Source organism: Pyxicephalus adspersus, chromosome 2, assembly GCF_032062135.1.
Source record: "Pyxicephalus adspersus chromosome 2, UCB_Pads_2.0, whole genome shotgun sequence".
Taxonomy (NCBI): Eukaryota; Metazoa; Chordata; class Amphibia; order Anura; family Pyxicephalidae; genus Pyxicephalus; species Pyxicephalus adspersus.
The window spans coordinates 137,480,393-137,494,685 of record NC_092859.1 but is presented as its reverse complement, the minus strand read 5'-3'; positions in this window follow the sequence as shown (position 1 = coordinate 137,494,685).

The following is a 14,293-nucleotide window of genomic DNA, read 5'->3' as shown; positions in this document are numbered from 1 at the left end:
CACGGAGGAACCACACACGGAGTCACCCACCGTACCACCCGATTCTGGTAAGTAATCGGTGGGTGGCTTATTTGCGGGGGGGGGCTTATTTTTCAGTTTTCCCTAAAAAGGGGGGGCTGTCTTATTTGATGGCCCTGCCTTATCATCGGGGAAACACGGTAGTACCACAGAATCCTTGGTTGTCAGATAGATGCAAATGTCATCCATGCCCATGTATCGTAATCAATCTTCTTTATTGAAAATTTATATTGGTCGTTTCCACTAATCCATTTCCACCAAAGAACCTAAGCCAAAGATTATCTCTTCCATTGGCTCATTCAGCATATGGCTCCTCACACAAATTATGGAGAACTGCAGATTGGACAATTAGTAAAAAAAATTATGCAAAGAGTCTCTGATACAAATATTGCAAGGAGAAAACCTTGGTTGCTTTGGCCTGGAAAATTGTGGCATTTGGCAACTCTAGAAATAAACAAATGTGCGCCAGCCATGAACCTTCCCTGAGCCCTAAGCAGTATTGTTCCCACAGTAAATCATTTAAAAAGCTGAATGAGATCCATATCGAGCGGATTACCTCTTACCGCTCCAGCTTCGGGCCCAAGGACATTGCTGCTACTAAAACAAGTTGCCTGGAGACTGGCAGGGCAGGTCTGGGTGACAATATAACTGTGTGCTTAGTGTTGCAAGGGCTGAGTTGAACGGACAGGACGTCTGAGTGCGCGGGGGATGCAGCCCGCCCTCCTGAACATTATAATTAAAACTTTCCTGTCGTAGAGCTTGTGTTGTTGGTGGAAACAGACCCAATTAGGGGCCCTTGGAAGCTGGAATAAGAGAGAGGCCAATGTCCTGCCTTATGAGAATAGAACTAATGAGAACCGCTCTGGCATACTGACCCATGTTAACCACTTTGTCGTGTTTGGTCTAGCTGAGAACAAATCTTACCTTCACTTTTTTTTTTTTTACAAAATTTTGAAAGGTCACTGCTGATTTATCTACAATGTAGAGTCTAATCCAGTTTTATTAGAACATACTGAACATTACAAGTTATATTTATGTATAGTTAGAGATTTAACACATACAGATTCATCAAGCTTGTTAATTCTAAAGCAGGTGGATTTATAGAAGGGTAAAAAGTACAAATGTCCCAAGGCCTCAACTTTGCTCCTGAGCAAAATATGTTTTTTATTCCTTATTGGAAGCACTGGTATGTTGTTCTCTTTAGCCACAACAGCCTACAATATTTACAGGTTCATAATACTTGTTGGGTAGCATGGTGGCGCAGTGGTTAGCACTCTGGCCTTGCAGCACTGGGTCCTAGATTTGAATCTTAGCTGGGACACTATCTGCATGGAGTTTGCAGGTTCAACCTGTGTTTGCATGGGTTTCCTCTGGGTTTCCTCCCACATTCCAAAAGGTTATTTAGCTTCCCTCTAAAATTGTCCTTAGACTGTATAAAAGACATATGACTGAGGTAGGGACATTAGATTACGAGCCCCCTTTCAGGGACAGCTGGTGACATGACTATGGACTTTTAAAAGCACTATGTAAAGCGCTAAATAAATACTGTGTAATAACAACAATTGAGGTTCTTGTGTATATATAAGTGATACTACGATTGAGGAGGGAATTCAGGCACAATAGTGAAATTGTTTGAAACCAAAACCAAATAAATATGAGCAACTGGCCTTTACAAAGAAATATTTTTTTTAAGTGTGAGCCTCAAAACACAAAGGTTGTTCTTGTTTCTAAAATTTCAGTAATGAGAGGATTCAGCCATGAAATTTCTAGCAGATAAAACAGATTAAAAAAAAACATTTATTGCAGTTGTGCATTCCTTTAAAGAGGATTCAAGTCGAACTGTGACCAGATTATGGGCATTCAGCTATTAGAGTATTCTAAATCTCCTATCATTTGCTGTGTACTAATGTGGAAAGTTCATGAAAAGTGCATAAAGGTACTTTTATATGTAGCATTGGAAGCCCGGTAGGATCAATGTCCTTGAACTATTGAGTAAACTGTTCCCAGCCTTCTAAATGGCTGGTGTTGTAGCCACCATTTTCAAATTGTTCTACAGGCTACAAATGTATACTAGGCTGTTGAAGGAGTCCTCATGTCTTTTTGTACAAAATTTTGAAATCTTCCCTCCCTATCCCATAACAATATGGTGGTTAAATATATGTATAGACTTTATGAAGAGTATTGTGAGTTTAGATCTCCTATAGGAAGTAGGAAAATGCGACAAGCTCCTCTTGACTTCTGTAGTGGCAAGCACAGTGGAGTAATTTGGAAAAAGTTTGGAAAACAATGTTTTCACTTACATTCATTTTTTTGATCCCCCCTCCTGTTGCTTCCTACAAGCCTTTTTTATTAAAGCAGACCTATCAGCAGAATTTTTACTTTACATGAAAGGGTTAACAACAAAGGAGGATTCCAGGACCCAATCGAGGAAATCTCCAATGGGATTGAGGGATCTGCGAAATAACTTTGAGTCTGAGTTTTTTTTTATGTTTAGTTTTGTTTTAATCGTAAACTGAGAATGCAAAAACCTGACAAAGAGTTCTCTGCATCTCTTGTTAACTTTGAGGATTAATCAGTCCACAATACCTGAACCTCGAGGTCAGTGAGGGCTTGTTTTCAATGATGGTTAGGAATTTGTTCACATTTGAATGACTACTGACAGGACAGAAAGAGAGTGGATTTCCCTAGCGAGGCAGCAATACAGATCTTACAAGCATTCTAACCCTTCACTTATCAAAACAATGTACCCTGCACGTGGTTGACCATGAGTGCTGTGTGGGGCAAAAAGATTCATGTAACTGAACTGAGTGTGTTCAGTAATGATGATACTGGGAATCAGGGTGGTTAGAGTAGATTGCATTGTACTGGGAAGAAGCTAAATCCTCATGACAAATCTTTAGCATTCTTCAAAAGTAATATCCCACCAAGCTATCACACCAGAACAATGGGATCTGGTAAAAGAATTCAGGAATGGAATTCCTGGAAGTATAACCTAAGTATAGCCCATAGTTTAAAACCCTAATTAGATTATTTTAAAATGAATGGCACTGCAACATAATGTTTCAGAAACCACTGTGCAAAGCATTAACGTACTGTTTCACCCCAATAAGAAAGTATGAATCCAGCCTAACCCTTTATTCTGCAGGACATAATCATATAACAGAAAATACACCTTCATGCTGTAATAACAGATTTCTCATGAAATGACTGCATGTGTTGATTTGTTTCAGCAGAGGGCGCTGTGTGTCAAGCACCTATACAGTTAATAATGTTGCAAATAATTTCTTATTGAAGTTACTCTTCTTGTTTCAGATAAATACAATTAAACAATTTACTGTAATTTATATGTTCCAGAAAACATACACAAAGAAATAACCCTCAGGAAAACAATTAAACCTAGCCAACCTCATTATTTGTGAACATTTCATTCTTTTAAGTGTTCATAATGGTGGTGATCAGTCATCAACCTCTCATATGAAGAATACAGATTTAAGAGGACCTGTGCATTATACCTTTACCTTTTTCATATTCTAAAAGGGTAAACTAGAAGTTTACCTATCCATGTCAAAAAAAAAAAAAAAAAAAAAAAAAAAAGATTTATCTATAGAGGTTTGTCCTGGTTTTATGTGCAGAGCCTGGTTACCATTTGGCACTTTTATCAAGCCTGGTAAAGTTACCATTTGGATATGCTGGTACTCTATAACAGCAATTAAATCTTAAAAATTGTACTTACAACTGCCACATAATAAATATTATGTATATATATATATATATATATATATATATGTATTATTATCACACAGAATTTATATATCAGCAGCATTTTACGCAGCGCTTTACAATGTCCATAGTCATGTCAGTACATGTCCCTCAAAGGGGCTTACAATCTAAAATATTTATACTACCTCTAACTTCTAGTCTCAGTTCTCAGTTTAGGAGATTTGGAGTGAGAATTGATGATGTTATTTTTGTGCTGTTCTCTGTTTTTCTTGCTGGAGGTTATGATCCAAAAGAAGCAAAGATGGCACCCTGGTCACATAGGTCTGATTTATTAAAGCACCCCAAGCCTGGTGAGGATACACTTTCATCAATGAAGCTGGGTGATCCAGAAAAACCTGGAATAGATCTGGTCCGGGATTCAAAACATTTGCTAGCACAGGTGTGCCTAACAGGTGGATCGCGATCCAAGTGTTTATTTTTGGTAGATCATTTTGACTTGGTCATTTTAAAAGTAGGTTGCAAGCCAAAAAGTATAGGCACCCCTGTGTTAGCAAATAGCAAATTACTTTAAAGAAATCCATTTCCAGGTGTGTCCTCTCCAGCCTAGAACTTTAATAAATCTGGCCTATAGACACCGCATAGCCCAAGGTCAGTAATGGGAAAATGTGAGCTGCAGGAAGATCACAGATACTAGTGACCAGTCCTTTATACCTTACCTGTTTTTAGTGCACCTTCCAGAGTTCAGGTTAGGTTAAAGCTACACAAAAGATTGTTTAGTAGTTCAACCATGCCTAAAAAGTTCAAAATAATCAGGATGCTGCTTCCAATTTGAATTGATTGGGGTGTTACTGCAAGAAAAAATAGGACTTGCAAATATCTCCTGAGTGGTTCTACTCAGTGAAATGTTGAGACAGATTTAAAAAGTTGTGTTGCTGTTATGCACCCAATGCAGCAATGTACACTTATGCACATTATGGATATTGGTGCACTGCAATGTCATTCATTTTTGCTGCTCCAAAGCACAGTAAGTTACTATCATATGTTGTGTGTTGCTTTGCTGTGAATAGAGCATGTAAAGCTTTTTGGCTCCTTAGGAAGCCCATACAAATGAGTAGGTTGCCTTAACACAGCACATGTTAACACAAGCTATAATACACATTATTGGACCTCAAAGAAATTGCATGAGTAGCTTATGTCGAATATTGCTTGTTTTAGTACAAAGAACATTTAAATACCACAAATCTTTGTGGCCATCAACCTAGCAAATGTAAACAGTAATGCAGGGAAAGTCCTTCTGGGTGCAGGAAGGGTATTCCCTTGTTACTACTTTTAAGGGTCAACAGCAGAAGTCAGACTGTACTCTGGGAAATTTCTTTTGCATAACATAAAAAAGGAAAAATTAGCATACAAAGGCATAATAGGGCAAGTAGTATAACAAACAAAAAGTATGTATACCTTGCTTACAAGAGCTTACAATCTGAATTAAAAAATGTGAATGTATTTCCCGGTCAACGTGGCCAGTTCAGATTCCAGTTCTGAGCAATGAGCTCAGTGCTCTGGCACAGCCGTTGCTGCCAAAATGACAGAAATTCCTGCAGTTTCCTATGGAACTAAACGTCCCATTCAGAACTGGAGGTGACCTCATCCCAAATGAAGCACCTGGGGAGAAGAGGTAAGCAGGCCAAAAACCTGCAGTGGGGGAGGAAGTATCTAGGGTAACCTGATAAATTCCAGCTTTCTACTACTGTATTTAAATAAATTTAGACAAGGGGTCCACTATTAGCTGAATAAACATAAACTAGCACATGGAACTGTTTCCTAGCTTTTTTATATCATAAACTTATTTACAGTGTCAAAGTTTTACCAAGTACACCCTGATGTACCTGAACTATTTATCTTTATTGTCTGTGACCTCTTTATATATCTAAACATTTCAATGATTTCTCCACCCAAATATCATTGAAATCAGATGATTGAGAGTTATTTCACTTACAGTTCCTGGTGTCCTTTGGGCACTTTGGTGGTGTGATTTGACCAGGGTATGCAGTTGAAGAAATGGGCAGACCATCCGGGTCTACTGAATTGCACAGTGCTCTCCATATAAAACGAGGAGATTGCTGATCAGAGGAGAGCATAATAAGTACCAAATCATTATGCTGATTTCCCTAACCTTGGGAATGCTGGTTGGGAGGCAGAGAGGAATTAAGACAGATTGGACCCCAGGATATGTATCAGCTTTTCCCTTCTTCCCATCTTTCCCATTCCCATTGACAACGCTGCGTAATAGGTTGGCGCTATATAAATCCTGTTTATTAATATTATTAATATTAATAATAATAATAATACATTAAATATCTAAAATAGTATTATCTCTTTCAATGACAGGAAAGTGCAAAGCTTTAACCAACTATGCTATTTTCTTGAATTACTGCAGGAGAATGAAGGTTGTAGTTGTCCCCCTGTACTTCCACTGAGCTCTAGGCTCCTGCTAAGGTTGTCTTGCCTATGGCTATGTACACACGTGCTATATTTATAACTAACGACTGCTCGATGCATGAACGAGTGCTGTACATACAGAACCGTTCTGCTCTATGGAGAGGGGAGGCGGAGAACGACAGAGCGGCACCCCGCTGGGCTCTTTCTCCCTTCACTTTCATTACGATCATTCATCGTCCATCGTCCGTTGATCTGCCAGGACGGTCGCTCGGACGATGGACGACAAGTGCTGTACACATACCAGATTCCCATCTGATATTGGCCCTAAACCGATTATCAGACAAGAACAATTGCACATGTGTACATAGCCTAAAGCTACGTACACACGGCAGATTTTTATCGCCCGATAATCGGCAGCGGCCAAATATCGGGCGAAAATCTGCGGTGTGTACAGTCGGTGTCGTCCATCGCCCGAAAGACCGTCCTGCCGGATCCACGGACGATGGACGACAACGATCCTTTCCAACGACAAGGGAGTGCACGATACATGAACGGTGCTGTACATACAGCACCGTTCATGCTCTATGGAGCGGGAAGGGGGGGAGCGACGGAGCGGCACCCTGCTGCGCGCTCTCCCCTTCCCTTTCATTAGGATCGGCTGTCGTCCATCGTCCGTGGATCGGGCAGGTCGGTCGTCCGGACGATGGACGACACCGACTGTACACACGGCAGATTTTCGCCCGATAATTGGCCGATGCCGATTATCGGGCGATAAAAATCTGACGTGTGTACGTAGCTTTAGACTGGATTCTGATGGGGAAAAAAATCCTTTGTCCTGTATAAGACCTTATCAGATTGCTTTGGAAGCTATATGTGGTCTTTTCACTTCATTTCAGCAGTAAAGCGAATGAAAAGTAAGTTTATGCAGCAAAAGGGAGGGAATGGGCAAGAAATTCATCCTGAAGTAAAACTTACTTTCGACCTATTTTCCTTACCAAGTTCTAAACAATTGAACATGCATGATTATGTATTTTCCTTTTGTTACAAGCTGGCTTTGTCCCATGCTGCAATACAAACACAAAGTTACATTACAACACATAATTATACTGAATTTTGTAAAAGTGTATGTGGTGTTTTGAGGCTCTTGGCTGGAAAAATGATTGTTTTGGTTGGAGTGCAAATTGGCAGCAGACCTGCTCATCCAAAGCTACAATAGGTGGCAATAAGTGCTTAGAGGGTGCCATGAAAACTCCAAATATCCACCTGAAGACCAATAAGTGTCCAGGTCATCCTTACCTGAATAGAAGTGTATAAAGCCAAATTGCTAGATTTTTATTTTATTATCTATGAACACATTTATGGGGGGTAGCATGGTGGCTCAGAGGCCATCACTCTCTCCTTTTGCAGAGCTATGTCCCAGGTTCGAATCTTGGCCAGGACACTATCTGCAAAGACTTTGCAGGTTCTCCCCGTGTTTGTGTGAGTTTCCTCTGGGTACTCCAGTTCACCTACATCCCCAAAAAACAAGCAGTTAGGTTAAGTGGCTTCCCTCCCAACATTGACCTTAATATTAAACGGGATTTATATAATGCCAACGTATTACGCAGCGCTGTACATTAAATAGGGGTTGCAAATGACAGATGAATACAGACAGTGACACAGGAGGAGAGGACCCTTCCCCGAAGAGCTTACAATCTAGTAGTATTAAAGACATTTGACTATGGTAGGTACATTAGATTGTGAGCCCCTGACATGACTATGGGCTTTGTACAGCTCTGCGTAATATGTCAGCACTATATAAATACTGTATAATAATTAGGAATACTAACCATTTAGCAAAGCATGGAGCAGTTTTGTTCCTGGCTGCCTATATCAGAGCAGGATTGTTGGGGCTGTGCAGAGAAAGTGAAATGATTTGGATCAGCAGAACAATGCAGACATTCAGTGATGAAGCAGGTTACATGAGCAGAATCAGCATCTTCAGAACATCTCAAACATCAAAGGACAGAGATGCCTTCTGAGCCAAAGTTTACCCCCTCCTCCTACCCCCAAGGAACTCCTCTGCTTTCTGTCATGGTCACAGCCACAGGCAGTTCCAGCTCCATCTATTTCTGATTATTTCTTCTGGTTATTTAACCTGCCTGGAATGCAGCCTGTGAAATCACATTAAACTCAGCTCCTCTGGAGAGGTTTCTGGGCCTGGCTGGGCTCTCTGGAATCTGCAAACTCTTTCACTCAGCTACTGCCTAAGTCAAAGGATTCCTGCTTTGGGATATGAACAGAAGTGACAGCAAACCAGAAATGAGTGCTCTTCTTTTTTTTTTTTTTCATAATCTGAGCTGGATTTCTCAGAGAGGAATGTTAATAATCTGTCTTTAGAATATCATATTTCTCCACTATGACTTCAAACATAATCAACTCTCTGTGGGCATGCTCTGCAACTAGTAAAGACAGGAATGAATTTGGAAAACAGCGGTCTGAAGCAAATATATAAGACAGAGCCTTCTGTACTCTGATCAGCTATGATGACAACAGCAACAGCAATAATAATAGCAAAAAAAAAAAGTAATAATATGGAGAGTTAGGATAATATAAACCATATGACAAATGCTGGGACTTTAAACAAAGAAGAGCTTTGTGTACAAACCAGTTGTGATGGTATCAAGGGTAGGATATACAGTATACAATATATACCATATTATTCATCTGACTATTTCATTGTTTGTTCAATCAACAGTACACTCAGCATACTAAACAACATCTGGTGATAAACTGCCCCTTGGTGCTCAAAGTAGCCAGGTCCTTGTATATGTGGGAGATGTACAAGAAGATATACATGTCATATAGATTATGACCCCTATTCGGGGGACATTAAGTGACATGACTATGGACTTTGTGCAGCCAAATGCAAATGTAAGATATTATGAATAATGTCACGTCAGTCATAGGAAATGGACACACAAAACATACATTCATGAATAAATATCTTTTGCCATATCCTTGTAAATGTTCCTACACATATCATTATCCAGTATTTTAAAAAGTGCCTTCATATTACACAGCGCTGTACAAAGTCCATAGTCGTGTGACTAGCTGTCCCTCAAAGGGTCTCACAATCTAATGTCCCTACCTCATTTTTTTTAATACAGTCTAAGGTCAATTTGTGGGGAAACTCATGCAAACACAGGGAGAACCTGCAAACTCCATGCAGATAGTGTACTGGCTGAGGTTCGAACCTGGGACCCAGTGCTGCAAAGGCCATATGCTGGCCACTGAGCCATCATGCTGCCCCAATAGTAAAGCTTGGGTCATCAGTTGGATCATTGTGCATTATCCAGTGATCCAACAAGCAATGGGCAAACCTTCATGTTTGCATTGGGTGGACATGTATGTTTGTTCCAATGGGAAGAGCACACCCAGCTCATAGCAAAATCGATTAGCTAATAAATGTCCATCCTAGCGGACCTACTATCCACTTGAGAAGGCTTGGCAAATTGGTGCCAATGAAGGCCTACAGACAAAGGAACATTCCCTGCCCTAGCCAAGTAAAGATTTAGATCAGTGTTTTTTTAACCAGGGTTTCATGAAACCCTAGCGTTCCCCGAGAAATTGCTAGGAGTTCCTTGAGCAATGAGCAATTTGTTTAAGTGATCTTTTTGGCTAACTTCCCACCGGCCAGTAATGTAAGGGATTTCTTCCTACTAACCATCATCCTAACATACTGTGAGCTGTGGATGTAGTTATTATAGAAGGGGTTCCCTCAAAGGTTATCAAGGTTTCCCAATGTAAAAATGTTGCGAAAGGCTTATCTAGATTCTCTAATAGGTGTAAGTAGATGTTTTTATATAGTGAGCTCTACATACTCTGTAACACAGATTATAGCCTGAAAGTTGCCCTTTAGTTTAGATAGATATATATATAAAAAAAAACATAACCAGATGTGACAAAATTACACGTATCATGAGACTTTTTGTTTTTAAAAGATTTGTTGTATTTTTGTGTAAAACTTCATCCCTTACTGTGTAGCAATTTTCCTAACGTAAGTACATATCTCAGATGCTGGCAAAATGTACTTTTATCCTGCTAAGTTTTTCCTGGACTAGAAAATTGTTTTCATCTTCAGTGTTCCCAATTTGCTTTGCAATCCAGCAGTAGATGCCATAAAGTATAATGACAGTCTCTATCTTTATCCCAGTATTGCAATTATCCACTATAGTATTTCCTGGCACATGTGTTTGATTAAATCATGGGAGAAGTGATGAGGTTAAAGGTAAGTTCATGTTACAGAAAGTGTGAGTGTTATATGCAGAGCTAAGGTTAGGGTAGCAGGTATGGCTAGTATTAGGGTATTATCAATAAACAGTATTTATATAGCACCAACCTATACCTATATTTTAGTGCATTTTTAAAGAACATACATAAAGCAATGCAAAGTTATAATGCAACATTATCACTAACTAACCTGTGTGTGTTTGTGTGCACATGTATGCAGGTGACCGCATAATCCCCTTCAATACAAATTATATAGAAAAAAGTTATTTAATGTTTTAGAAGTGCATGGCATATCTATTTACTTCAAAATTCCATAAGATATACCCTATTATCTTATCTTAAATACTGTGACATTGAGGGTTGTTTTAGACCTGCAGTGAACTGTAGAGTTCTGCTGCAAGCTCAACCGCAGTCCCACATTCAAGTTATTGGCAGCAGTTGGGAACCATTTTTTTTGTACACAGCTGTGACAGATTGCAGCACTGTTTCCAAACAAATTGCTTTTGGACATAAAGCTGCTTTTGGAAACTTTTTTGAAACTGTATTAACTGTGTTGAAGTTTGCAACTCCCAGGTGCACAGCAGTAGTTTGCTGTGTGCCCAGGAGTGGCACTCTGTGTGGTTTTCCACCACAGGTATAAAATGGGCGTAAGGGTACATGGGGGAACGAGTCACATTTCATAGGTTTATAAAGAGGTAAATATTTCATTATTGACATATAAATATATATAAATATAAAGGAATCTAAAACATATATATATATATATATATACATACCAAACCTATAATCAGTGTCAAATCAATACTTACAGTACACAGTGGTATACCTTATCACAGTGTGTTAGAGTGTTAGAGTTGGCTAGGTGTTGAATCCCAACTCACTTCGCAGACAGGTCAGTCTACTTCTTCAGGAGTTGAATAAAGGCTGTAAGCAATGTGACATATATTAATCATTACATTTTATTCATGCTTGCCAACACCAAATATTCATGTACCTTTAAAGTCCTTGTTTTTAGAGCATTTACATGAGACAAAAGAGCCAACTTTCTGAGACAAGAGTGAAACATTACAGAGCAAAGTATTTAGGCAAATCACACATACCTGACCACACCATCAATACAATGGACTGTGAGGATAACAATGCAAATATTTATTGGTTTAAAACTAATTTTTTGCATTACTGCTTTATTTTGGCTTTTAAAACTAACAAATTGAATAGTTTAAAGGTTAGATAAAAAGTCCACTATCTACATTTTCCCAGGACCCTATTTAGTTCTCCTAATATCCCATATTCTTCTGTAGGTTAGGTTGTTCATGATGGTCTTTTTGGTATTTTTTACCAATTTGTTTTGCAATTTTTGGTGTGATGTTTTACCTCTAATATGTATCATTTCTATTGTTGTATAATCCTCAAATAAAAAATTAAAAGAAAAGTTTAATTTTTATTAATAATAATAAACAAGATTTATATAGCGCCAACATATTACACAGCGCTGTACAATAAATAGAGGTTGCAAATGACAGACAGTGATACAAGAGGGGGAGAGGACCGTGCCCAGAAGAGCTTACAATCTAGGATGCAAAACAGATTTATACTTATATAATACATTTTTACAGAGACTTATACATTAGACCAAAACAAGGGGCAGCTGACCAAGAAAGGAGGATCTGGTGCCAAATGAAGGACAGTCCCTCCAATCCAGGGACATTTAGTAGGGATTACCACGGTGGCTCAGTGGTTAGCCTTTGTAGAGCTAGGTCCCAGATTCGAATCTCAGCCAGGGCACTATCTGCATGGAGTTTGAGGGTTCTCGCTGTGTTTGTGTGGGTTTGCTCTGGCTACGCCTGTTATCTCTCACATTCCAAAAACAATTGGATCTTAGACTGTATTAAAAGACATATGATTATGATAGGGACATTAGATTGTGAGCCCCTTTCAGGGACAGCTAGTGACATGACTATGGACTTTGTAAAGCACTACGTAATATGTTGGCGCTATATAAATACTGTGTAATAATACCAATTGAGGTTCTTGTGTATATATAAGTGATACTATGTTTAAGAAGGGAATTCAGGCACAATAGTGAAAATTGTTTGAAGTTCAAAAACCAAAAAAATACTAGCAAATGACCATTACAAAAAAAAACCTACCCATATTCTCCTGTCTCCTAAACCCTCACTACTTCCCACCACTCCGCATCTCCCATCCTATTGTGTGATACTTCCCCCATCTCCTAGATTGTAAGCTCTTCGGGGCAGGGTCCTCTCCTCCTCCTGTCTCACTGTCTGTCATTTGCAACCCCTATTTATTGTACAGCGCTGTGTAATATGTTGGCCCTATATAAATACTGTGTAATAATTATTAATAAACAGGATTTATATAGCACCAACAGCGCTGTACATTAAATAGGGGTTGCAAATGACTGACAGACAGTGACACAGCAGGAGGAGAGGACCCTGCCCTGAAGAGCTTACAATCTAGTAGGTGCGGGAAGTAACAGGCATTAGGAGGGGAGATATGGAATGATGGGATTTGAGAGGGATGTCAATGCATTTTAAAAGCTTAGCTATTCTTTTACTGTTTCTTTCACGCCTACTATTCTATAGCTTCGCCTTGTATGCTTATTTTGCATACTGAAGACAGAAAATGGCAAGAGAAAAGAGAATACAAACATTTGGAAGAGAAAGCGCAGGAAAGCCTGCCAGTAATAACAAAGCCAAGGCAGAGCTGCCTGAGTTCTGTGTATGGGGTCAATGTGGCCATCTCTATGGCAGTGAGGAGGTTAATGAGCCTGGCGCCTGGTTGCCCTCTTCAGAGGGACACAGGAATTCCCTAGACTGTGAGTGCAGCAGAGTTATCAGTGTGTGGGAGCAGCCTGGAGACATTTTCCTGAGATAAGCAGCAGCAACAGGGCCTCCCCTCACTGTGTGGGAATGGAGCCAGCACTGAAATAAAGAGCCCAGGCCCCTCCTTTCTAGAGAGACATGTCACCTCTCTAGATTTGGGGTCAGTCACATTGATTTTTGGCTAACACAAAGACTTTTAGAGTGAAGCCTACAGATAACAATCTGAACTTTTTGCTTTAATTTGGTTGCAAAGCAGGTGGGGCTTTTTGTCTCCAGAGAACTGGCTGCATAAGCTTAACCCTTGCAGAGTCTCTGGAATTTTGACTCCTATGTAGGATGGGGTATTTGACCCGATGTAAAAACAACGACATACTAAAAGCAATTGTCTGCCCATGTGGTAGAGAAAATGTCATACAGCTATTATAGTTCATTTTTGTTCCCGGTTCCCAGATTATTACAATGAAATTTACAAATTACAGTCACATGTGTCTTTGTGAATTAAGCCTTGTACATGCACAGGAATGTCACTGTCCAAGACGATTCACAGTTGTCTTGGAAAAATCTAGCATTTGTATTGAATAAATTCAAGCTCAAATTCAATTCAAACCCTCCACTGGGCCTGATTTATTAAAGCTCTCCAAGACTGGAGAAATACCCCTTCATCAGTGAACCTGGGTGATCCAACAAACCTAAAATGGATCTGGTCCAGGATTCAAAACATTTGCTAACAAATAGCAAATTACTTTTATGAAATCTGTTCCAGGTTTCACTGATGAAAGTGTATCTTCTCCAGCCTTGGAGAGCTTTAATAAATCAGGCCCACAGTTCTTGTCCCACTTACCTTTCTGTCCTGATAGAAAAATACTCCCCTAGCTGCTCTCTTCGCTCCTCCAATGACCTACTAGTGACTTCCTCTCTCATAACCTCATCACACACACGGCTCCAAGACTTTTCTAGAGCTGCCCCAACCTATCGTACTATTCAGCTTGCTCCTACTTTCT